The sequence below is a fragment of the Phalangium opilio genome, unplaced genomic scaffold (genome assembly GCF_054372755.1).
Source record: "Phalangium opilio isolate 3A_F unplaced genomic scaffold, DU_Popi_V2 ptg000019l_1, whole genome shotgun sequence".
Classification (NCBI taxonomy): Eukaryota; Metazoa; Arthropoda; class Arachnida; order Opiliones; family Phalangiidae; genus Phalangium; species Phalangium opilio.
In genome coordinates this window covers 2112398-2131408 of record NW_028324152.1, presented here as the reverse complement: position 1 = coordinate 2131408, position 19011 = coordinate 2112398, and the positions used below count along the sequence as shown (strand labels likewise).

Below are 19011 nucleotides of genomic sequence, written 5' to 3'. Positions count from 1 at the left end.
ATTTAGTTAATTTACTGAAATATTCTGCATTCATATCGCTTCAAAGCAAGGGCTCCGTGGCTTAGTGGTTAAAACGCCAGTCTTGTAAACAGGCGATCATGTGTTCGATTCTCGTCGGAGCCTTGCTGTTATATTACTTGAACTAGATTTCAAAGCTATTAAATTTTGAAAAATTAAAAATTTTAGTTGATTTAGATATGCATATATGCAAACAATAGTGTAAAAGTTCCCATGAGATAATTTAGTTAATTTACTGAAATATTCAGCATTCATATCGCTTCAAAGCAAGGGCTCCGTGGCTTAGTGGTTAAAGCGCCTGTCTAGTAAACAGGAGATCATGAGTTCGATTCTCGTCGGAGCCTTGCTGTTATGTTACCTGATCTAGATTTCGTAGCTATAAAATTTTGAAAAATTAAAATAATAGGGCAAAAGTTCCCATGAGATAATTTAGTTAATTTACTGAAATATTCTGCATTCATATCGCTTCAAACCAAGGGCTCCGTGGCTTAGTGGTTAAAGCGCCTGTCTTGTAAACAGGAGATCATGAGTTCGATTCTCGTCGGAGCCTCGCTGTTATATTACTTGAACTAGATTTCGAAGCTATTAAATTTTGAAAAATTAAAAATAATAGTTGATTTAGATATGCATATAAGCAAACAATGGTGTAAAAGTTCCGATGTGATAATTTAGTTAATTTACTGAAATATTCAGCACTCATATCGCTTCAAAGCAAGGGCTCCGTGGCTTAGTGGTTAATGCGCCTGTTTAGTAAACAGGAGATCATGAGTTCGATTCTCGTCGGAGCCTGGCTGTTATGTTACTTGACCTAGATTTCTTAGCTATTAAATTTTGAAAAATTAAAACAATAGGGTAAAAATTTCGATTAGTTAATTTAGTTAAATTACTGGAATATTCAGCATTCATGTAGCTTCAAAGCAAGGGCTCCGTGGCTTAGTGGTTAAAGCGCCTGTCTAGTAAACAGGAGATCATGTGTTCGATTCTCGTCGGAGCCTCGCTGTTATGTTACTTGAACTAGATTTCGTAGCTATATAATTTTGAAAATTTAAAATAATAGGGCAAAAGTTCCCAAGAGATAATTTAGTTAATTTACTGAAATATCCTGCATTCATTTCGCTTCAAAGCAAGGGCTCCGTGGCTTAGTGGTTAAAGCGCCAGTCTTGTAAACAGGAGATCATGTGTTCGATTCTCGTCGGAGCCTTGCTGTTATATTAGTTGAACTAGATTTCGAAGCTATTAAATTTTTAAAAATTAAAAATAATAGTTGATTTAGATATGCATATATGCAAACAATAGTGTAAAAGTTCCAAGAGATAATTTAGTTAATTTACTGAAATATTCTGCATTCATATCGCTTCAAAGCAAGGGCTCCGTGGCTTAGTGGTTAAAACGCCAGTCTTGTAAACAGGCGATCATGTGTTCGATTCTCGTCGGAGCCTTGCTGTTATATTACTTGAACTAGATTTCAAAGCTATTAAATTTTGAAAAATTAAAAATTTTAGTTGATTTAGATATGCATATATGCAAACAATAGTGTAAAAGTTCCCATGAGATAATTTAGTTAATTTACTGAAATATTCAGCATTCATATCGCTTCAAAGCAAGGGCTCCGTGGCTTAGTGGTTAAAGCGCCTGTCTAGTAAACAGGAGATCATGAGTTTGATTCTCGTCGGAGCCTTGCTGTTATGTTACTTGACCTAGATTTCGTAGCTATTAAATTTTGAAAAATTAAAACAATAAGGTAAAAATTCCGAGGAGTTAATTTAGTTAATTTACTGAAATATTCTGCATTCATATCGCTTCAAAGCAAGGGCTCCGTGGCTTAGTGGTTAAAGCGCCAGTCTTGTAAACAGGAGATCATGTGTTCGATTCTCATCGGAGCCTTGCTGTTATATTACTTGAACTAGATTTCGAAGCTATTAAACTTTGAAAATTTAAAAATAATAGTTGATTTAGATATGCATATATGCAAACAATAGTGTAAAAGTTCCCATGAGATAATTTAGTTAATTTACTGAAATATTCTGCATTCATATCGCTTCAAACCAAGGGCTCCGTGGCTTAGTGGTTAAAGCGCCTGTCTTGTAAACAGGAGATCATGAGTTCGATTCTCGTCGGAGCCTCGCTGTTATATTTCTTGAACTAGATTTCGAAGCTATTAAATTTTGAAAAATTAAAAATAATAGTTGATTTAGATATGCATATAAGCAAACAATAGTGTATAAGTTCCAATGTGATAATTTAGTTAATTTACTGAAATATTCAGCATTCATATCGCTTCAAAGCAAGGGCTCCGTGGCTTAAGGGTTAATGCGCCTGTCTAGTAAACAGGAGATCATGAGTTCGATTCTCGTCGGAGCCTGGCTGTTATGTTACTTGACCTAGATTTCGTAGCTATTAAATTTTGAAAAATTAAAACAATAGGGTAAAAATTCCGATGAGTTAATTTAGTTAAATTACTGGAATATTCAGCATTCATGTCGCTTCAAAGCAAGGGTTCCGTGGCTTAGTGGTTAAAGCGCCAGTCTTGTAAACAGGTGATCATGTGTTCGATTGTCGTCGGAGCCTTGCTGTTATATTAGTTGAACTAGATTTCGAAGCTATTAAATTTTGAAAAAATAAAAATAATTGTTGATTTAGATATGCATATATGCAAACAATAGTGTAAAAGTTCCAAGAGATAATTTAGTTAATTTACTGAAATATTCTGCATTCATATCGCTTCAAAGCAAGGGCTCCGTGGCTTAGTGGTTAAAACGCCAGTCTTGTAAACAGGCGATCATGTGTTCGATTCTCGTCGGAGCCTTGCTGTTATATTACTTGAACTAGATTTCAAAGCTATTAAATTTTGAAAAATTAAAAATTTTAGTTGATTTAGATATGCATATATGCAAACAATAGTGTAAAAGTTCCCATGAGATAATTTAGTTAATTTACTGAAATATTCAGCATTCATATCGCTTCAAAGCAAGGGCTCCGTGGCTTAGTGGTTAAAGCGCCTGTCTAGTAAACAGGAGATCATGAGTTCGATTCTCGTCGGAGCCTTGCTGTTATGTTACCTGATCTAGATTTCGTAGCTATAAAATTTTGAAAAATTAAAATAATAGGGCAAAAGTTCCCATGAGATAATTTAGTTAATTTACTGAAATATTCTGCATTCATATCGCTTCAAACCAAGGGCTCCGTGGCTTAGTGGTTAAAGCGCCTGTCTTGTAAACAGGAGATCATGAGTTCGATTCTCGTCGGAGCCTCGCTGTTATATTACTTGAACTAGATTTCGAAGCTATTAAATTTTGAAAAATTAAAAATAATAGTTGATTTAGATATGCATATAAGCAAACAATGGTGTAAAAGTTCCGATGTGATAATTTAGTTAATTTACTGAAATATTCAGCACTCATATCGCTTCAAAGCAAGGGCTCCGTGGCTTAGTGGTTAATGCGCCTGTTTAGTAAACAGGAGATCATGAGTTCGATTCTCGTCGGAGCCTGGCTGTTATGTTACTTGACCTAGATTTCTTAGCTATTAAATTTTGAAAAATTAAAACAATAGGGTAAAAATTTCGATTAGTTAATTTAGTTAAATTACTGGAATATTCAGCATTCATGTAGCTTCAAAGCAAGGGCTCCGTGGCTTAGTGGTTAAAGCGCCTGTCTAGTAAACAGGAGATCATGTGTTCGATTCTCGTCGGAGCCTCGCTGTTATGTTACTTGAACTAGATTTCGTAGCTATATAATTTTGAAAATTTAAAATAATAGGGCAAAAGTTCCCAAGAGATAATTTAGTTAATTTACTGAAATATCCTGCATTCATTTCGCTTCAAAGCAAGGGCTCCGTGGCTTAGTGGTTAAAGCGCCAGTCTTGTAAACAGGAGATCATGTGTTCGATTCTCGTCGGAGCCTTGCTGTTATATTAGTTGAACTAGATTTCGAAGCTATTAAATTTTTAAAAATTAAAAATAATAGTTGATTTAGATATGCATATATGCAAACAATAGTGTAAAAGTTCCAAGAGATAATTTAGTTAATTTACTGAAATATTCTGCATTCATATCGCTTCAAAGCAAGGGCTCCGTGGCTTAGTGGTTAAAACGCCAGTCTTGTAAACAGGCGATCATGTGTTCGATTCTCGTCGGAGCCTTGCTGTTATATTACTTGAACTAGATTTCAAAGCTATTAAATTTTGAAAAATTAAAAATTTTAGTTGATTTAGATATGCATATATGCAAACAATAGTGTAAAAGTTCCCATGAGATAATTTAGTTAATTTACTGAAATATTCAGCATTCATATCGCTTCAAAGCAAGGGCTCCGTGGCTTAGTGGTTAAAGCGCCTGTCTAGTAAACAGGAGATCATGAGTTCGATTCTCGTCGGAGCCTTGCTGTTATGTTACCTGATCTAGATTTCGTAGCTATAAAATTTTGAAAAATTAAAATAATAGGGCAAAAGTTCCCATGAGATAATTTAGTTAATTTACTGAAATATTCTGCATTCATATCGCTTCAATCCAAGGGCTCCGTGGCTTAGTGGTTAAAGCGCCTGTCTTGTAAACAGGAGATCATGAGTTCGATTCTCGTCGGAGCCTCGCTTTTATATTACTTGAACTAGATTTCGAAGCTATTAAATTTTGAAAAATTAAAAATAATAGTTGATTTAGATATGCATATAAGCAAACAATGGTGTAAAAGTTCCGATGTGATAATTTAGTTAATTTACTGAAATATTCAGCATTCATATCGCTTCAAAGCAAGGGCTCCGTGGCTTAGTGGTTAATGCGCCTGTTTAGTAAACAGGAGATCATGAGTTCGATTCTCGTCGGAGCCTGGCTGTTATGTTACTTGACCTAGATTTCTTAGCTATTAAATTTTGAAAAATTAAAACAATAGGGTAAAAATTTCGATTAGTTAATTTAGTTAAATTACTGGAATATTCAGCATTCATGTAGCTTCAAAGCAAGGGCTCCGTGGCTTAGTGGTTAAAGCGCCTGTCTAGTAAACAGGAGATCATGTGTTCGATTCTCGTCGGAGCCTCGCTGTTATGTTACTTGAACTAGATTTCGTAGCTATATAATTTTGAAAATTTAAAATAATAGGGCAAAAGTTCCCAAGAGATAATTTAGTTAATTTACTGAAATATCCTGCATTCATTTCGCTTCAAAGCAAGGGCTCCGTGGCTTAGTGGTTAAAGCGCCAGTCTTGTAAACAGGAGATCATGTGTTCGATTCTCGTCGGAGCCTTGCTGTTATATTAGTTGAACTAGATTTCGAAGCTATTAAATTTTTAAAAATTAAAAATAATAGTTGATTTAGATATGCATATATGCAAACAATAGTGTAAAAGTTCCCATGAGATAATTTAGTTAATTTACTGAAATATTCTGCATTCATATCGCTTCAAAGCTAGGGCTCCGTGGTTTAGTGGTTAAAGCGCCAGTCTTGTAAACAGGATATCATGTGTTCGATTCTCTACGGAGCCTTGCTGTTATATTACTTGATCTAGATTTCGAAGCTATTAAATTTTGAAAAATTAAAAATAATAGTTGATTTAGATATGCATATAAGCAAACAATAGTGTATAAGTTCCGATGTGATAATTTAGTTAATTTACTGAAATATTCAGCATTCATATCGCTTCACAGCAAGGGCTCCGTGGCTTAAGGGTTAATGCGCCTGTCAAGTAAACAGGAGATCATGAGTTCGATTCTCGACGGAGCCTGGCTGTTATGTTACTTGACCTAGATTTCGTAGCTATTAAATTTTGAAAAATTGAAACAATAGGGTAAAAATTCCGATGAGTTAATTTAGTTAAATTACTGGAATATTCAGCATTCATATCGCTTCAAAGCAAGGGCTCCGTGGCTTAGTGGTTAAAGCGCCTGTCTAGTAAACAGGAGGTCATGAGTTCGATACTCGTCGGAGCCTTGCTGTTATGTTACTTGACCTAGATTTCGTAGCTATTAAATTTTGAAAAATTAAAACAATAGGGTAAAAATTCCGATGAGTTAGTTTAATTAAATTACTGGAATATTCAGCATTCATGTCGCTTCAAAGCAAGGGCTCCGTGGCTTAGTGGTTAAAGCGCCTGTCTAGTAAAAAGGAGATCATGAGTTCGATTCTCGTCGGAAAATTGCTGTTATGTTACTTGACCTAGATTTCGTAGCTATTAAATTTTGAAAAATTAAAACAATAGGGTAAAAATTCCGAGGAATTAATTTAGTTAAATTACTGGAATATTCAGTGTTCATGTCGCTTCATAGCAAGGGCTCCGTGGCTTAGTTTTTAAAGCGCCTGTCAAGTAAACAGGAGATCATGAGTTCGATTCTCGTCGGAGCCTCGCTGTTATGTTACTTGAACTAGATTTCGTAGCTATATAATTTTGGAAAATTAAAATAATAGGGCAAAAGTTCCCATGAGATAATTTAGTTAATTTACTGAAATATTCTGCATTCATATCGCTTCAAACCAAGGGCTCCGTGGCTTAGTGGTTAAAGCGCCAGTCATGTAAACAGGAGATCATGTGTTCGATTCTCGTCGGAGCCTTGCTTTTATATTACTTGAACTAAATTTCGAAGCTACTAAATTTTGAAAAGTTAAAAATTATAGTTGATTTAGATATGCATATATGCAAACAATAGTGTAAAAGTTCCCATGAGATAATTTATTTAATTTACTGAAATATTCAGCATTAATATCGCTTCAAAGCAAGGGCTCCGTGGCTTAGTGGTTAAAGCGCCTGTCTAGTAAACAGAAGATCATGAGTTCGATTCTCGTCGGAGCCTTGCTGTTATGTTACTTGACCTAGATTTCGTAGCTTTTAATTTTGTAAAATTGAAACAATAGGGTAAAAATTCCGATGAGTTAATTTAGTTAAATTACTGGAATATTCAGCATTCATGTCGTTTCAAAGCAAGGGCTCCGTGGCTTAGTTGTTAAAGCGCCTGTCTAGTAAACAGGAGATCATGAGTTCGATTCTCGTCGGAGCCTCGCTGTTATGTTACTTGAACTAGATTTCGTAGCTATATAATTTTGAAAAATTAAAATAATAGGGCAAAAGTTCCCATGAGATAATTTAGTTAATTTACTGAAATATTCTGCATTCATATCGCTTCAAAGCAAGGGCTCCGTGGCTTAGTGGTTAAAGCGCCTGTCTAGTAAACAGGAGATCATGAATTTGATTCTCGTCGGAGCCTTGCTGTTATGTTACTTGACCTAGATTTCGTAGCTATTAAATTTTGAAAAATTAAAACAATAAGGTAAAAATTCCGAGGAGTTAATTTAGTTAAATTACTGGAATATTCAGCATTCATGTCGTTTCAAAGCAAGGGCTCCGTGGCTTAGTTGTTAAAGCGCCTGTCTAGTAAACAGGAGATCATGAGTTCGATTCTCGTCGGAGCCTCGCTGTTATGTTACTTAAACTAGACTTCGTAGCTATATAATTTTGAAAAATTAAAATAATAGGGCAAAAGTTCCCATGAGATAATTTAGTTAATTTACTGAAATATTCTGCATTCATATCGCTTCAAAGCAAGGGCTCCGTGGCTTAGTGGTTAAAGCGCCAGTCGTGTAAACAGGAGATCATGTGTTCGATTCTCGTCGGAGCCATGCTGTTATATTACTTGAACTAGATTTCGAAGCTATTAAATTTTGAAAAATTAAAAATAATAGTTGATTTAGATATGCATATATGCAAACAGTAGTGTAAAAGTTCCCATGAAATAATTTAGTTAATTTACTGAAATATTCAGCATTCATATCGCTTCAAAGCCGGGGCTCCGTGGCTTAGTGGTTAAAGCGCCTGTCTAGTAAACAGGAGATCATGAGTTCGATTCTCGTCGGAGCCTTGCTGTTATGTTACTTGACCTAGATTTCGTAGCTATTAAATTTTGAAAAATTAAAACAATAAGGTAAAAATTCCGAGGAGTTAATTTAGTTAAATTACTGGAATATTCAGCATTCATGTCGTTTCAAAGCAAGGGCTCCGTGGCTTAGTTGTTAAAGCGCCTGTCTAGTAAACAGGAGATCATGAGTTCGATACTCGTCGGAGAATCGCTGTTATGTTACTTGAACTAGATTTCGTAGCTATATAATTTTGAAAAATTAAAATAATAGGGCAAAAGTCCCCATGAGATAATTTAGTTAATTTACTGAAATATGCTGCATTCATATCGCTTCAAAGCAAGGGCTCCGTGGCTTAGTGGTTAAAGCGCCAGTCTTGTAAACAGGAGATCATGTGTTCGATTCTCGTCGGAGCCTTGCTGTTATATTACTTGAACTAGATTTCGAAGCTATTAAATTTTGAAAATTTAAAAATAATAGTTGATTTAGATATGCATATATGCAAACAATAGTGTAAAAGTTCCCATGAAATAATTTAGTTAATTTACTAAAATATTCAGCATTCATATCGCTTCAAAGCCAGGGCTCCGTGGCTTAGTGGTTAAAGCGCCTGTCTAGTAAACAGGAGATCATGAGTTCGATTCTCGTCAGAGCCTTGCTGTTATGTTACTTGACCTAGATTTCGTAGCTATTAAATTTTGAAAAATTAAAACAATAGGGTAAAAATTCCGAGGAGTTAATTTAGTTCAATTACTGGAATATTTAGCATTCATGTCGCTTCAAAGCAAGGGCTCCGTGGCTTAGTGGTTAAAGCGCCTGTCTTGTAAGCAGGAGATCATGAGTTCGATTCTCGTCGGAGCCTCGCTGTTATGTTACTTGAACTAGATTTCGTAGCTATTAAATTTTGAAAAATTAAAACAATAGGGTAAAAATTCCGATGAGTTAATTTAGTTAAATTACTGGAATATTCTGCATTCATGTCGCTTCAAAGCAAGGGCTCCGTGGCTTAGTGGTTAAAGCGCCAGTCGTGTAAACAGGAGATCATGTGTTCGATTCTCGTCGGAGCCATGCTGTTATATTACTTGAACTAGATTTCGAAGCTATTAAATTTTGAAAAATTAAAAATAATAGTTGATTTAGACATGCATATATGCAAACAATAGTGTAAAAGTTCCCATGAAATAATTTAGTTAATTTACTGAAATATTCAGCATTCATATCGCTTCAAAGCAAGGGCTCCGTGGCTTAGTGGTTAAAGCGCCTGTCTAGTAAACAGGAGATCATGAGTTCGATTCTCGTCGGAGCCTCGCTGTTATGTTACTTGAACTAGATTTCGTAGCTATATTATTTTGAAAAATTAAAATAATAGGGCAAAAGTTCCCATGAGATAATTTAGTTAATTTACTGAAATATTCTTCATTCATATCGCTTCAAAAAAAGGGCTCCGTGGCTTAGTGGTTAAAGCGCCAGTCGTGTAAACAGGAGATCATGTGTTCGATTCTCGTCGGAGCCATGCTGTTATATTACTTGAACTAGATTTCGAAGCTATTAAATTTTGAAAAATTAAAACAATAAGGTAAAAATTCCGAGGAGTTAATTTAGTTAAATTACTGGAATATTCAGCATTCATGTCGCTTCAAAGCAAGGGCTCCGTGGCTTAGTGGTTAAAGCGCCTGTCTAGTAAACAGGAGATCATGAGTTCGATTCTCGTCGGAGCCTCGCTGTTATGTTACTTGAACTAGATTTCGTAGCTATATAATTTTGAAAAATTAAAATAATAGGGCAAAAGTTCCTATGAGATAATTTAGTTAATTTACTGAAATATTCTGCATTCATATCACTTCAAAGCAAGGGCTCCGTGGCTTAGTGGTTAAAGCGCCAGTCTTGTAAACAGGAGATCATGTGTTCGATTCTCGTCGGAGCCTTGCTGTTATATTACTTGAACTAGATTTCGAAGCTATTAAATTTTGAAAATTTAAAAATAATAGTTGATTTAGATATGCATATATGCACACAATAGTGTAAAAGTTCCCATGAAATAATTTAGTTAATTTACTAAAATATTCAGCATTCATATCGCTTCAAAGCCAGGGCTCCGTGGCTTAGTGGTTAAAGCGCCTGTCTAGTAAACAGGAGATCATGAGTTCGATTCTCGTCGGAGCCTTGCTGTTATGTTACTTGACCTAGATTTCGTAGATATTAAATTTTGAAAAATTAAAACAATAGGGTAAAAATTCCGAGGAGTTAATTTAGTTAAATTACTGGAATATTTAGCATTCATGTCGCTTCAAAGCAAGGGCTCCGTGGCTTAGTGGTTAAAGCGCCTGTCTTGTAAACAGGAGATCATGAGTTCGATTCTCGTCGGAGCCTCGCTGTTATGTTACTTGAACTAGATTTTGTAGCTATTAAATTTTGAAAAATTAAAACAATAGGGTAAAAATTCCGATGAGTTAATTTAGTTAAATTACTGGAATATTCAGCATTCATGTCGCTTCAAAGCAAGGGCTCCGTGGCTTAGTGGTTAAAGCGCCAGTCGTGTAAACAGGAGATCATGTGTTCGATTCTCGTCGGAGCCATGCTGTTATATTACTTGAACTAGATTTCGAAGCTATTAAATTTTGAAAAATAAAAAATAATAGTTGATTTAGACATGCATATATGCAAACAATAGTGTAAAAGTTCCCATGAAATAATTTAGTTAATTTACTGAAATATTCAGCATTCATATCGCTTCAAAGCAAGGGCTCCGTGGCTTAGTGGTTAAAGCGCCTGTCTAGTAAACAGGAGATCATGAGTTCGATTCTCGTCGGAGCCTCGCTGTTATGTTACTTGAACTAGATTTCGTAGCTATATAATTTTGAAAAATTAAAATAATAGGGCAAAAGTTCCCATGAGATAATTTAGTTAATTTACTGAAATATTCTGCATTCATATCGCTTCAAAGCAAGGGCTCCGTGGCTTAGTGGTTAAAGCGCCAGTCTTGTAAACAGGAGATCATGTGTTCGATTCTCGTCGGAGCCATACTGTTATATTACTTGAACTAGATTTCGAAGCTATTAAATTTTGAAAATTTAAAAATAATAGTTGATTTAGACATGCATATATGCAAACAATAGTGTAAAAAATCCGATGTGATATTTTAGTTAATTTACTGAAATATTCAGCATTCATATCGCTTCAAAGCAAGGGCTCCGTGGCTTAGTGGTTAAAGCGCCTGTCTATTAAACCGGAGATCATGAGTTCGATTCTCGTCGGAGCCTCGCTGTTATGTTACTTGACCTAGATTTCGTAGCTATTAAATTTTGAAAAATTAAACCAATAGGGTAAAAATTCCGATGACTTAATTTAGTTAAATTACTGGAATATTCAGCATTCATGTCGCTTCAAAGCAAGGGCTCCGTGGCTTAGTGGTTAAAGCGCCTGTCTAGTAAACAGGAGATCATGAGTTCGCTTCTCGTCGGAGCCTCGCTGTTATGTTACTTGAACTAGATTTCGTAGCTATATAATTTTGAAAAATTAAAATAATAGGGCAAAAGTTCCCATGAGATAATTTAGTTAATTTACTGAAATATTCTGCATTCATATCGCTTCAAAGCAAGGGCTCCGTGGCTTAGTGGTTAAAGCGCCAGTCTTGTAAACAGGAGATCATGTGTTCGATTCTCGTCGGAGCCTTGCTGTTATATTACTTGAACTAGATTTCGAAGCTATTAAATTTTGAAAAATTAAAAATAATAGTTGATTTAGATATGCATATATGCAAACAATAGTGTAGAAGTTCCCATGAAATAATTTAGTTAATTTACTGAAATATTCAGCATTCATATCGCTTCAAAGCAAGGGCTCCGTGGCTTAGTGGTTAAAGCGCCTGTCTAGTAAACAGGAGATCATGAGTTCGATTCTCGTCGGAGTCTTGCTGTTATGTTACTTAACCTAGATTTCGTAGCTAATAAATTTTGAAAAATTAAAACAATAGGGTAAAAGTTCCCATGAAATAATTTAGTTAATTTACTGAAATATTCAGCATTCATGTCGCTTCAAAGCAAGGGCTCCGTGTTTTAGTGGTTAAAGCGCCTGTCTTGTAAACAGGAGATCATGAGTTCGATTCTCGTCGGAGCCTCGCTGTTATGTTACTTGACCTAGATTTCGTAGCTATTAAATTTTGAAAAATTAAACCAATAGGGTAAAAATTCCGATGAGTTAATTTAGTTAATTTACTGAAATATGCTGCATTCATATCGCTTCAAAGCAAGGGCTCCGTGGCTTAGTGGTTAAAGCGCCAGTCTTGTAAACAGGAGATCATGTGTTCGATTCTCGTCGGAGCCTTGCTGTTATTACTTGAACTAGATTTCGAAGCTATTAAATTTTGAAAATTTAAAAATAATAGTTGATTTAGACATGCATATATGCAAACAATAGTGTAAAAGTTCCCATGAAATAATTTAGTTAATTTACTGAAATATTCAGCATTCATATCGCTTCAAAGCAAGGGCTCCGTGGCTTAGTGGTTAAAGCGCCTGTCTAGTAAACAGGAGATCATGAGTTCGATTCTCGTCGGAGCCTCGCTGTTATGTTACTTGAACTAGATTTCGTAGCTATATAATTTTGAAAAATTAAAATAATAGGGCAAAAGTTCCCATGAGATAATTTAGTTAATTTACTGAAATATTCTGCATTCATATCGCTTCAAAGCAAGGGCTCCGTGGCTTAGTGGTTAAAGCGCCAGTCTTGTAAACAGGAGATCATGTGTTCGATTCTCGTCGGAGCCTTGCTGTTATATTACTTGAACTAGATTTCGAAGCTATTAAATTTTGAAAATTTAAAAATAATAGTTGATTTAGACATGCATATATGCAAACAATAGTGTAAAAAATCCGATGTGATATTTTAGTTAATTTACTGAAATATTCAGCATTCATATCGCTTCAAAGCAAGGGCTCCGTGGCTTAGTGGTTAAAGCGCCTGTCTATTAAACCGGAGATCATGAGTTCGATTCTCGTCGGAGCCTCGCTGTTATGTTACTTGACCTAGATTTCGTAGCTATTAAATTTTGAAAAATTAAACCAATAGGGTAAAAATTCCGATGACTTAATTTAGTTAAATTACTGGAATATTCAGCATTCATGTCGCTTCAAAGCAAGGGCTCCGTGGCTTAGTGGTTAAAGCGCCTGTCTAGTAAACAGGAGATCATGAGTTCGCTTCTCGTCGGAGCCTCGCTGTTATGTTACTTGAACTAGATTTCGTAGCTATATAATTTTGAAAAATTAAAATAATAGGGCAAAAGTTCCCATGAGATAATTTAGTTAATTTACTGAAATATTCTGCATTCATATCGCTTCAAAGCAAGGGCTCCGTGGCTTAGTGGTTAAAGCGCCAGTCTTGTAAACAGGAGATCATGTGTTCGATTCTCGTCGGAGCCTTGCTGTTATATTACTTGAACTAGATTTCGAAGCTATTAAATTTTGAAAAATTAAAAATAATAGTTGATTTAGATATGCATATATGCAAACAATAGTGTAGAAGTTCCCATGAAATAATTTAGTTAATTTACTGAAATATTCAGCATTCATATCGCTTCAAAGCAAGGGCTCCGTGGCTTAGTGGTTAAAGCGCCTGTCTAGTAAACAGGAGATCATGAGTTCGATTCTCGTCGGAGTCTTGCTGTTATGTTACTTAACCTAGATTTCGTAGCTAATAAATTTTGAAAAATTAAAACAATAGGGTAAAAGTTCCCATGAAATAATTTAGTTAATTTACTGAAATATTCAGCATTCATGTCGCTTCAAAGCAAGGGCTCCGTGTTTTAGTGGTTAAAGCGCCTGTCTTGTAAACAGGAGATCATGAGTTCGATTCTCGTCGGAGCCTCGCTGTTATGTTACTTGACCTAGATTTCGTAGCTATTAAATTTTGAAAAATTAAACCAATAGGGTAAAAATTCCGATGAGTTAATTTAGTTAATTTACTGAAATATGCTGCATTCATATCGCTTCAAAGCAAGGGCTCCGTGGCTTAGTGGTTAAAGCGCCAGTCTTGTAAACAGGAGATCATGTGTTCGATTCTCGTCGGAGCCTTGCTGTTATATTACTTGAACTAGATTTCGAAGCTATTAAATTTTGAAAATTTAAAAATAATAGTTGATTTAGACATGCATATATGCAAACAATAGTGTAAAAAATCCGATGTGATATTTTAGTTAATTTACTGAAATATTCAGCATTCATATCGCTTCAAAGCAAGGGCTCCGTGGCTTAGTGGTTAAAGCGCCTGTCTATTAAACCGGAGATCATGAGTTCGATTCTCGTCGGAGCCTCGCTGTTATGTTACTTGACCTAGATTTCGTAGCTATTAAATTTTGAAAAATTAAACCAATAGGGTAAAAATTCCGATGAGTTAATTTAGTTAAATTACTGGAATATTCAGCATTCATGTCGCTTCAAAGCAAGAGCTCCGTGGCTTAGTGGTTAAAGCGCCTGTCTAGTAAACAGGAGATCATGAGTTCGCTTCTCGTCGGAGCCTCGCTGTTATGTTACTTGAACTAGATTTCGTAGCTATATAATTTTGAAAAATTAAAATAATAGGGCAAAAGTTCCCATGAGATAATTTAGTTAATTTACTGAAATATTCTGCATTCATATCGCTTCAAAGTAAGGGCTCCGTGGCTTAGTGGTTAAAGCGCCAGTCTTGTAAACAGGAGATCATGTGTTCGATTCTCGTCGGAGCCTTGCTGTTATATTACTTGAACTAGATTTCGAAGCTATTAAATTTTGAAAAATTAAAAATAATAGTTGATTTAGATATGCATATATGCAAACAATAGTGTGGAAGTTCCCATGAAATAATTTAGTTAATTTACTGAAATATTCAGCATTCATATCGCTTCAAAGCAAGGGCTCCGTGGCTTAGTGGTTAAAGCGCCTGTCTAGTAAACAGGAGATCATGAGTTCGATTCTCGTCGGAGTCTTGCTGTTATGTTACTTGACCTAGATTTCGTAGCTAATAAATTTTGAAAAATTAAAACAATAGGGTAAAAGTTCCCATGAAATAATTTAGTTAATTTACTGAAATATTCAGCATTCATATCGCTGCAAAGCAAGGGCTCCGTGGCTTAGTGGTTAAAGCGCCTGTCTAGTAAACAGGAGATCATGAGTTCGATTCTCGTCGGAGCCTTGCTGTTATGTTACTTGACCTAGATTTCGTAGCTATTAAATTTTGAAAAATTAAAACAATAGGGTAAAAATTCCGAGGAGTTAATTTAGTTAAATTACTGGAATATTCAGCATTCATGTCGCTTCAAAGCAATGGCTCCGTGTTTTAGTGGTTAAAGCGCCTGTCTTGTAAACAGGAGATCATGAGTTCGATTCTCGTCGGAGCCTCGCTGTTATGTTACTTGACCTAGATTTCGTAGCTATTAAATTTTGAAAAATTAAACCAATAGGGTAAAAATTCCGATGAGTTAATTTAGTTAATTTACTGAAATATGCTGCATTCATATCGCTTCAAAGCAAGGGCCCCGTGGCTTAGTGGTTAAAGCGCCAGTCTTGTAAACAGGAGATCATGTGTTCGATTCTCGTCGGAGCCTTGCTGTTATATTACTTGAACTAGATTTCGAAGCTATTAAATTTTGAAAATTTAAAAATAATAGTTGATTTAGACATGCATATATTCAAACAATAGTGTAAAAAATCCGATGTGATATTTTAGTTAATTTACTGAAATAATCAGCATTCATATCGCTTCAAAGCAAGGGCTCCGTGGCTTAGTGGTTCAGGCGCCTGTCTATTAAACCGGAGATCATGAGTTCGATTCTCGTCGGAGCCTCGCTGTTATGTTACTTGACCTAGATTTCGTAGCTATTAAATTTTGAAAAATTAAACCAATAGTGTAAAAATTCCGATGAGTTAATTTAGTTAAATTACTGGAATATTCAGCATTCATGTCGCTTCAAAGCAAGAGCTCCGTGGCTTAGTGGTTAAAGCGCCTGTCTAGTAAACAGGAGATCATGAGTTCGCTTCCCGTCGGAGCCTCGCTGTTATGTTACTTGAACTAGATTTCGTAGCTATATAATTTTGAAAAATTAAAATAATAGGGCAAAAGTTCCCATGAGATAATTTAGTTAATTTACTGAAATATTCTGCATTCATATCGCTTCAAAGTAAGGGCTCCGTGGCTTAGTGGTTAAAGCGCCAGTCTTGTAAACAGGAGATCATGTGTTCGATTCTCGTCGGAGCCTTGCTGTTATATTACTTGAACTAGATTTCGAAGCTATTAAATTTTGAAAAATTAAAAATAATAGTTGATTTAGATATGCATATATGCAAACAATAGTGTAGAAGTTCCCATGAAATAATTTAGTTAATTTACTGAAATATTCAGCATTCATATCGCTTCAAAGCAAGGGCTCCGTGGCTTAGTGGTTAAAGCGCCTGTCTAGTAAACAGGAGATCATGAGTTCGATTCTCGTCGGAGTCTTGCTGTTATGTTACTTGACCTAGATTTCGTAGCTATTAAATTTTGAAAAATTAAAACAATAGGGTAAAAATTCCGAGGAGTTAATTTAGTTAAATTACTGGAATATTCAGCATTCATGTCGCTTCAAAGCAAGGGCTCTGTGGCTTAGTGGTTAAAGCGCCTGTCTTGTAAACAGGAGATCATGAGTTCGATTCTCGTCGGAGCCTCGCTGTTATGTTACTTGACCTAGATTTCGTAGCTATTAAATTTTGAAAAATTAAACCAATAGGGTAAAAATTCCGATGAGTTAATTTAGTTAAATTACTGGGATATTCAGCATTCATGTCGCTTCAATGCAAGGGCTCCGTGGCTTAGTGGTTAAAGCGCCTGTCTAGTAAACAGGAGATCATGAGTTCGATTCTCGTCGGAGTCTTGCTGTTATGTTACTTGACCTAGATTTCGTAGCTATTAAATTTTGAAAAATTAAAACAATAGGGTAAAAATTCCGAGGAGTTAATTTAGTTAAATTACTGGAATATTCAGCATTCATGTCGCTTCAAAGCAAGGGCTCCGTGGCTTAGTGGTTAAAGCGCCTGTCTAGTAAACAGGAGATCATGAGTTCGATTCTCGTCGGAGCCTTGCTGTTATGTTACTTGACCTAGATTTCGTAGCTATTAAATGTTGAAAAATTGAAACAATAGGATAAAAATTCCGATGAGTTAATTTAGTTAAATTACTGGAATATTCAGCATTCATGTCGCTTCAAAGCAAGGGCTCTGTGGCTTAGTGGTTAAAGCGCCTGTCTAGTAAACAGGAGATCATGAGTTCGATTCTCGTCGGAGTCTTGCTGTTATGTTACTTACCTAGATTTCGTAGCTAATAAATTTTGAAAAATTAAAACAATAGGGTAAAAGTTCCCATGAAATAATTTAGTTAATTTACTGAAATATGCTGCATTCATATCGCTTCAAAGCAAGGGCTCCGTGGCTTAGTGGTTAAAGCGCCAGTCTTGTAAACAGGAGATCATGTGTTCGATTCTCGTCGGAGCCTTGCTGTTATTACTTGAACTAGATTTCGAAGCTATTAAATTTTGAAAATTTAAAAATAATAGTTGATTTAGACATGCATATATGCAAACAATAGTGTAAAAGTTCCCATGAAATAATTTAGTTAATTTACTGAAATATTCAGCATTCATATCGCTTCAAAGCAAGGGCTCCGTGGCTTAGTGGTTAAAGCGCCTGTCTAGTAAACAGGAGATCATGAGTTCGATTCTCGTCGGAGCCTCGCTGTTATGTTACTTGAACTAGATTTCGTAGCTATATAATTTTGAAAAATTAAAATAATAGGGCAAAAGTTCCCATGAGATAATTTAGTTAATTTACTGAAATATTCTGCATTCATATCGCTTCAAAGCAAGGGCTCCGTGGCTTAGTGGTTAAAGCGCCAGTCTTGTAAACAGGAGATCATGTGTTCGATTCTCGTCGGTGCCTTGCTGTTATATTACTTGAACTAGATTTCGAAGCTATTAAATTTTGAAAATTTAAAAATAATAGTTGATTTAGACATGCATATATGCAAACAATAGTGTAAAAAATCCGATGTGATATTTTAGTTAATTTACTGAAATATTCAGCATTCATATCGCTTCAAAGCAAGGGCTCCGTGGCTTAGTGGTTAAAGCGCCTGTCTATTAAACCGGAGATCATGAGTTCGATTCTCGTCGGAGCCTCGCTGTTATGTTACTTGACCTAGATTTCGTAGCTATTAAATTTTGAAAAATTAAACCAATAGGGTAAAAATTCCGATGACTTAATTTAGTTAAATTACTGGAATATTCAGCATTCATGTCGCTTCAAAGCAAGGGCTCCGTGGCTTAGTGGTTAAAGCGCCTGTCTAGTAAACAGGAGATCATGAGTTCGCTTCTCGTCGGAGCCTCGCTGTTATGTTACTTGAACTAGATTTCGTAGCTATATAATTTTGAAAAATTAAAATAATAGGGCAAAAGTTCCCATGAGATAATTTAGTTAATTTACTGAAATATTCTGCATTCATATCGCTTCAAAGCAAGGGCTCCGTGGCTTAGTGGTTAAAGCGCCAGTCTTGTAAACAGGAGATCATGTGTTCGATTCTCGTCGGAGCCTTGCTGTTATATTACTTGAACTAGATTTCGAAGCTATTAAATTTTGAAAAATTAAAAATAATAGTTGATTTAGATATGCATATATGCAAACAATAGTGTAGAAGTTCCCATGAAATAATTTAGTTAATTTACTGAAATATTCAGCATTCATATCGCTTCAAAGCAAGGGCTCCGTGGCTTAGTGGTTAAAGCGCCTGTCTTGTAAACAGGAGATCATGAGTTCGATTCTCGTCGGAGTCTTGCTGTTATGTTACTTAACCTAGATTTCGTAGCTAATAAATTTTGAAAAATTAAAACAATAGGGTAAAAGTTCCCATGAAATAATTTAGTTAATTTACTGAAATATTCAGCATTCATGTCGCTTCAAAGCAAGGGCTCCGTGTTTTAGTGGTTAAAGCGCCTGTCTTGTAAACAGGAGATCATGAGTTCGATTCTCGTCGGAGCCTCGCTGTTATGTTACTTGACCTAGATTTCGTAGCTATTAAATTTTGAAAAATTAAACCAATAGGGTAAAAATTCCGATGAGTTAATTTAGTTAATTTACTGAAATATGCTGCATTCATATCGCTTC

General features: G+C 35.5%; 57 non-coding genes across 57 annotated transcripts; all 57 read left to right on the top strand.

Annotated features, from left to right (window-relative positions):
• The first annotated feature begins 289 nt into the window (after positions 1-289).
• Positions 290-362, top strand: TRNAT-AGU (transfer RNA threonine (anticodon AGU)). Its single transcript has one exon. It is a non-coding gene; the product is annotated as a tRNA-Thr (tRNA).
• Positions 363-495: 133 nt separating this feature from the next.
• Positions 496-568, top strand: TRNAT-UGU (transfer RNA threonine (anticodon UGU)). The gene has a single exon. It is a non-coding gene; the product is annotated as a tRNA-Thr (tRNA).
• A 578-nt stretch (positions 569-1146) lies between these two features.
• On the top strand, positions 1147-1219 carry TRNAT-UGU (transfer RNA threonine (anticodon UGU)). Its single transcript has one exon. It is a non-coding gene; the product is annotated as a tRNA-Thr (tRNA).
• Positions 1220-1623: 404 nt separating this feature from the next.
• TRNAT-AGU (transfer RNA threonine (anticodon AGU)) lies at positions 1624-1696 on the top strand. Its single transcript has one exon. It is a non-coding gene; the product is annotated as a tRNA-Thr (tRNA).
• Positions 1697-1829: 133 nt separating this feature from the next.
• Positions 1830-1902, top strand: TRNAT-UGU (transfer RNA threonine (anticodon UGU)). Its single transcript has one exon. It is a non-coding gene; the product is annotated as a tRNA-Thr (tRNA).
• Positions 1903-2068: 166 nt separating this feature from the next.
• On the top strand, positions 2069-2141 carry TRNAT-UGU (transfer RNA threonine (anticodon UGU)). The gene has a single exon. It is a non-coding gene; the product is annotated as a tRNA-Thr (tRNA).
• Positions 2142-2990: 849 nt separating this feature from the next.
• TRNAT-AGU (transfer RNA threonine (anticodon AGU)) lies at positions 2991-3063 on the top strand. The gene has a single exon. It is a non-coding gene; the product is annotated as a tRNA-Thr (tRNA).
• A 133-nt stretch (positions 3064-3196) lies between these two features.
• TRNAT-UGU (transfer RNA threonine (anticodon UGU)) lies at positions 3197-3269 on the top strand. The gene has a single exon. It is a non-coding gene; the product is annotated as a tRNA-Thr (tRNA).
• A 578-nt stretch (positions 3270-3847) lies between these two features.
• Positions 3848-3920, top strand: TRNAT-UGU (transfer RNA threonine (anticodon UGU)). The gene has a single exon. It is a non-coding gene; the product is annotated as a tRNA-Thr (tRNA).
• Positions 3921-4324: 404 nt separating this feature from the next.
• Positions 4325-4397, top strand: TRNAT-AGU (transfer RNA threonine (anticodon AGU)). Its single transcript has one exon. It is a non-coding gene; the product is annotated as a tRNA-Thr (tRNA).
• A 133-nt stretch (positions 4398-4530) lies between these two features.
• Positions 4531-4603, top strand: TRNAT-UGU (transfer RNA threonine (anticodon UGU)). Its single transcript has one exon. It is a non-coding gene; the product is annotated as a tRNA-Thr (tRNA).
• Positions 4604-5181: 578 nt separating this feature from the next.
• On the top strand, positions 5182-5254 carry TRNAT-UGU (transfer RNA threonine (anticodon UGU)). Its single transcript has one exon. It is a non-coding gene; the product is annotated as a tRNA-Thr (tRNA).
• A 611-nt stretch (positions 5255-5865) lies between these two features.
• Positions 5866-5938, top strand: TRNAT-AGU (transfer RNA threonine (anticodon AGU)). Its single transcript has one exon. It is a non-coding gene; the product is annotated as a tRNA-Thr (tRNA).
• Positions 5939-6722: 784 nt separating this feature from the next.
• Positions 6723-6795, top strand: TRNAT-AGU (transfer RNA threonine (anticodon AGU)). Its single transcript has one exon. It is a non-coding gene; the product is annotated as a tRNA-Thr (tRNA).
• Positions 6796-6927: 132 nt separating this feature from the next.
• TRNAT-AGU (transfer RNA threonine (anticodon AGU)) lies at positions 6928-7000 on the top strand. The gene has a single exon. It is a non-coding gene; the product is annotated as a tRNA-Thr (tRNA).
• Positions 7001-7339: 339 nt separating this feature from the next.
• TRNAT-AGU (transfer RNA threonine (anticodon AGU)) lies at positions 7340-7412 on the top strand. The gene has a single exon. It is a non-coding gene; the product is annotated as a tRNA-Thr (tRNA).
• A 372-nt stretch (positions 7413-7784) lies between these two features.
• On the top strand, positions 7785-7857 carry TRNAT-AGU (transfer RNA threonine (anticodon AGU)). Its single transcript has one exon. It is a non-coding gene; the product is annotated as a tRNA-Thr (tRNA).
• A 339-nt stretch (positions 7858-8196) lies between these two features.
• TRNAT-UGU (transfer RNA threonine (anticodon UGU)) lies at positions 8197-8269 on the top strand. The gene has a single exon. It is a non-coding gene; the product is annotated as a tRNA-Thr (tRNA).
• A 166-nt stretch (positions 8270-8435) lies between these two features.
• TRNAT-AGU (transfer RNA threonine (anticodon AGU)) lies at positions 8436-8508 on the top strand. Its single transcript has one exon. It is a non-coding gene; the product is annotated as a tRNA-Thr (tRNA).
• Positions 8509-8641: 133 nt separating this feature from the next.
• Positions 8642-8714, top strand: TRNAT-UGU (transfer RNA threonine (anticodon UGU)). Its single transcript has one exon. It is a non-coding gene; the product is annotated as a tRNA-Thr (tRNA).
• Positions 8715-9086: 372 nt separating this feature from the next.
• TRNAT-AGU (transfer RNA threonine (anticodon AGU)) lies at positions 9087-9159 on the top strand. Its single transcript has one exon. It is a non-coding gene; the product is annotated as a tRNA-Thr (tRNA).
• Positions 9160-9498: 339 nt separating this feature from the next.
• Positions 9499-9571, top strand: TRNAT-AGU (transfer RNA threonine (anticodon AGU)). Its single transcript has one exon. It is a non-coding gene; the product is annotated as a tRNA-Thr (tRNA).
• A 133-nt stretch (positions 9572-9704) lies between these two features.
• TRNAT-UGU (transfer RNA threonine (anticodon UGU)) lies at positions 9705-9777 on the top strand. The gene has a single exon. It is a non-coding gene; the product is annotated as a tRNA-Thr (tRNA).
• A 166-nt stretch (positions 9778-9943) lies between these two features.
• Positions 9944-10016, top strand: TRNAT-AGU (transfer RNA threonine (anticodon AGU)). Its single transcript has one exon. It is a non-coding gene; the product is annotated as a tRNA-Thr (tRNA).
• Positions 10017-10149: 133 nt separating this feature from the next.
• Positions 10150-10222, top strand: TRNAT-UGU (transfer RNA threonine (anticodon UGU)). The gene has a single exon. It is a non-coding gene; the product is annotated as a tRNA-Thr (tRNA).
• Positions 10223-10594: 372 nt separating this feature from the next.
• Positions 10595-10667, top strand: TRNAT-AGU (transfer RNA threonine (anticodon AGU)). The gene has a single exon. It is a non-coding gene; the product is annotated as a tRNA-Thr (tRNA).
• Positions 10668-10800: 133 nt separating this feature from the next.
• TRNAT-UGU (transfer RNA threonine (anticodon UGU)) lies at positions 10801-10873 on the top strand. The gene has a single exon. It is a non-coding gene; the product is annotated as a tRNA-Thr (tRNA).
• Positions 10874-11039: 166 nt separating this feature from the next.
• Positions 11040-11112, top strand: TRNAN-AUU (transfer RNA asparagine (anticodon AUU)). The gene has a single exon. It is a non-coding gene; the product is annotated as a tRNA-Asn (tRNA).
• Positions 11113-11451: 339 nt separating this feature from the next.
• TRNAT-UGU (transfer RNA threonine (anticodon UGU)) lies at positions 11452-11524 on the top strand. The gene has a single exon. It is a non-coding gene; the product is annotated as a tRNA-Thr (tRNA).
• A 166-nt stretch (positions 11525-11690) lies between these two features.
• TRNAT-AGU (transfer RNA threonine (anticodon AGU)) lies at positions 11691-11763 on the top strand. Its single transcript has one exon. It is a non-coding gene; the product is annotated as a tRNA-Thr (tRNA).
• Positions 11764-11896: 133 nt separating this feature from the next.
• On the top strand, positions 11897-11969 carry TRNAT-UGU (transfer RNA threonine (anticodon UGU)). The gene has a single exon. It is a non-coding gene; the product is annotated as a tRNA-Thr (tRNA).
• A 133-nt stretch (positions 11970-12102) lies between these two features.
• TRNAT-UGU (transfer RNA threonine (anticodon UGU)) lies at positions 12103-12175 on the top strand. The gene has a single exon. It is a non-coding gene; the product is annotated as a tRNA-Thr (tRNA).
• A 164-nt stretch (positions 12176-12339) lies between these two features.
• TRNAT-AGU (transfer RNA threonine (anticodon AGU)) lies at positions 12340-12412 on the top strand. The gene has a single exon. It is a non-coding gene; the product is annotated as a tRNA-Thr (tRNA).
• A 133-nt stretch (positions 12413-12545) lies between these two features.
• TRNAT-UGU (transfer RNA threonine (anticodon UGU)) lies at positions 12546-12618 on the top strand. The gene has a single exon. It is a non-coding gene; the product is annotated as a tRNA-Thr (tRNA).
• Positions 12619-12784: 166 nt separating this feature from the next.
• TRNAN-AUU (transfer RNA asparagine (anticodon AUU)) lies at positions 12785-12857 on the top strand. The gene has a single exon. It is a non-coding gene; the product is annotated as a tRNA-Asn (tRNA).
• Positions 12858-13196: 339 nt separating this feature from the next.
• On the top strand, positions 13197-13269 carry TRNAT-UGU (transfer RNA threonine (anticodon UGU)). The gene has a single exon. It is a non-coding gene; the product is annotated as a tRNA-Thr (tRNA).
• Positions 13270-13435: 166 nt separating this feature from the next.
• TRNAT-AGU (transfer RNA threonine (anticodon AGU)) lies at positions 13436-13508 on the top strand. The gene has a single exon. It is a non-coding gene; the product is annotated as a tRNA-Thr (tRNA).
• Positions 13509-13641: 133 nt separating this feature from the next.
• TRNAT-UGU (transfer RNA threonine (anticodon UGU)) lies at positions 13642-13714 on the top strand. The gene has a single exon. It is a non-coding gene; the product is annotated as a tRNA-Thr (tRNA).
• Positions 13715-13847: 133 nt separating this feature from the next.
• TRNAT-UGU (transfer RNA threonine (anticodon UGU)) lies at positions 13848-13920 on the top strand. Its single transcript has one exon. It is a non-coding gene; the product is annotated as a tRNA-Thr (tRNA).
• A 166-nt stretch (positions 13921-14086) lies between these two features.
• On the top strand, positions 14087-14159 carry TRNAN-AUU (transfer RNA asparagine (anticodon AUU)). The gene has a single exon. It is a non-coding gene; the product is annotated as a tRNA-Asn (tRNA).
• Positions 14160-14498: 339 nt separating this feature from the next.
• Positions 14499-14571, top strand: TRNAT-UGU (transfer RNA threonine (anticodon UGU)). The gene has a single exon. It is a non-coding gene; the product is annotated as a tRNA-Thr (tRNA).
• A 166-nt stretch (positions 14572-14737) lies between these two features.
• Positions 14738-14810, top strand: TRNAT-AGU (transfer RNA threonine (anticodon AGU)). Its single transcript has one exon. It is a non-coding gene; the product is annotated as a tRNA-Thr (tRNA).
• A 133-nt stretch (positions 14811-14943) lies between these two features.
• TRNAT-AGU (transfer RNA threonine (anticodon AGU)) lies at positions 14944-15016 on the top strand. The gene has a single exon. It is a non-coding gene; the product is annotated as a tRNA-Thr (tRNA).
• A 133-nt stretch (positions 15017-15149) lies between these two features.
• On the top strand, positions 15150-15222 carry TRNAT-UGU (transfer RNA threonine (anticodon UGU)). The gene has a single exon. It is a non-coding gene; the product is annotated as a tRNA-Thr (tRNA).
• Positions 15223-15594: 372 nt separating this feature from the next.
• TRNAN-AUU (transfer RNA asparagine (anticodon AUU)) lies at positions 15595-15667 on the top strand. Its single transcript has one exon. It is a non-coding gene; the product is annotated as a tRNA-Asn (tRNA).
• A 339-nt stretch (positions 15668-16006) lies between these two features.
• TRNAT-UGU (transfer RNA threonine (anticodon UGU)) lies at positions 16007-16079 on the top strand. The gene has a single exon. It is a non-coding gene; the product is annotated as a tRNA-Thr (tRNA).
• Positions 16080-16245: 166 nt separating this feature from the next.
• Positions 16246-16318, top strand: TRNAT-AGU (transfer RNA threonine (anticodon AGU)). Its single transcript has one exon. It is a non-coding gene; the product is annotated as a tRNA-Thr (tRNA).
• A 133-nt stretch (positions 16319-16451) lies between these two features.
• On the top strand, positions 16452-16524 carry TRNAT-UGU (transfer RNA threonine (anticodon UGU)). The gene has a single exon. It is a non-coding gene; the product is annotated as a tRNA-Thr (tRNA).
• A 133-nt stretch (positions 16525-16657) lies between these two features.
• TRNAT-AGU (transfer RNA threonine (anticodon AGU)) lies at positions 16658-16730 on the top strand. Its single transcript has one exon. It is a non-coding gene; the product is annotated as a tRNA-Thr (tRNA).
• A 133-nt stretch (positions 16731-16863) lies between these two features.
• Positions 16864-16936, top strand: TRNAT-AGU (transfer RNA threonine (anticodon AGU)). The gene has a single exon. It is a non-coding gene; the product is annotated as a tRNA-Thr (tRNA).
• Positions 16937-17069: 133 nt separating this feature from the next.
• On the top strand, positions 17070-17142 carry TRNAT-AGU (transfer RNA threonine (anticodon AGU)). Its single transcript has one exon. It is a non-coding gene; the product is annotated as a tRNA-Thr (tRNA).
• A 132-nt stretch (positions 17143-17274) lies between these two features.
• TRNAT-UGU (transfer RNA threonine (anticodon UGU)) lies at positions 17275-17347 on the top strand. The gene has a single exon. It is a non-coding gene; the product is annotated as a tRNA-Thr (tRNA).
• A 164-nt stretch (positions 17348-17511) lies between these two features.
• Positions 17512-17584, top strand: TRNAT-AGU (transfer RNA threonine (anticodon AGU)). Its single transcript has one exon. It is a non-coding gene; the product is annotated as a tRNA-Thr (tRNA).
• A 372-nt stretch (positions 17585-17956) lies between these two features.
• Positions 17957-18029, top strand: TRNAN-AUU (transfer RNA asparagine (anticodon AUU)). The gene has a single exon. It is a non-coding gene; the product is annotated as a tRNA-Asn (tRNA).
• Positions 18030-18368: 339 nt separating this feature from the next.
• Positions 18369-18441, top strand: TRNAT-UGU (transfer RNA threonine (anticodon UGU)). Its single transcript has one exon. It is a non-coding gene; the product is annotated as a tRNA-Thr (tRNA).
• Positions 18442-18607: 166 nt separating this feature from the next.
• Positions 18608-18680, top strand: TRNAT-UGU (transfer RNA threonine (anticodon UGU)). Its single transcript has one exon. It is a non-coding gene; the product is annotated as a tRNA-Thr (tRNA).
• Positions 18681-18813: 133 nt separating this feature from the next.
• TRNAT-UGU (transfer RNA threonine (anticodon UGU)) lies at positions 18814-18886 on the top strand. The gene has a single exon. It is a non-coding gene; the product is annotated as a tRNA-Thr (tRNA).
• The last annotated feature ends 125 nt before the right edge of the window (positions 18887-19011 follow it).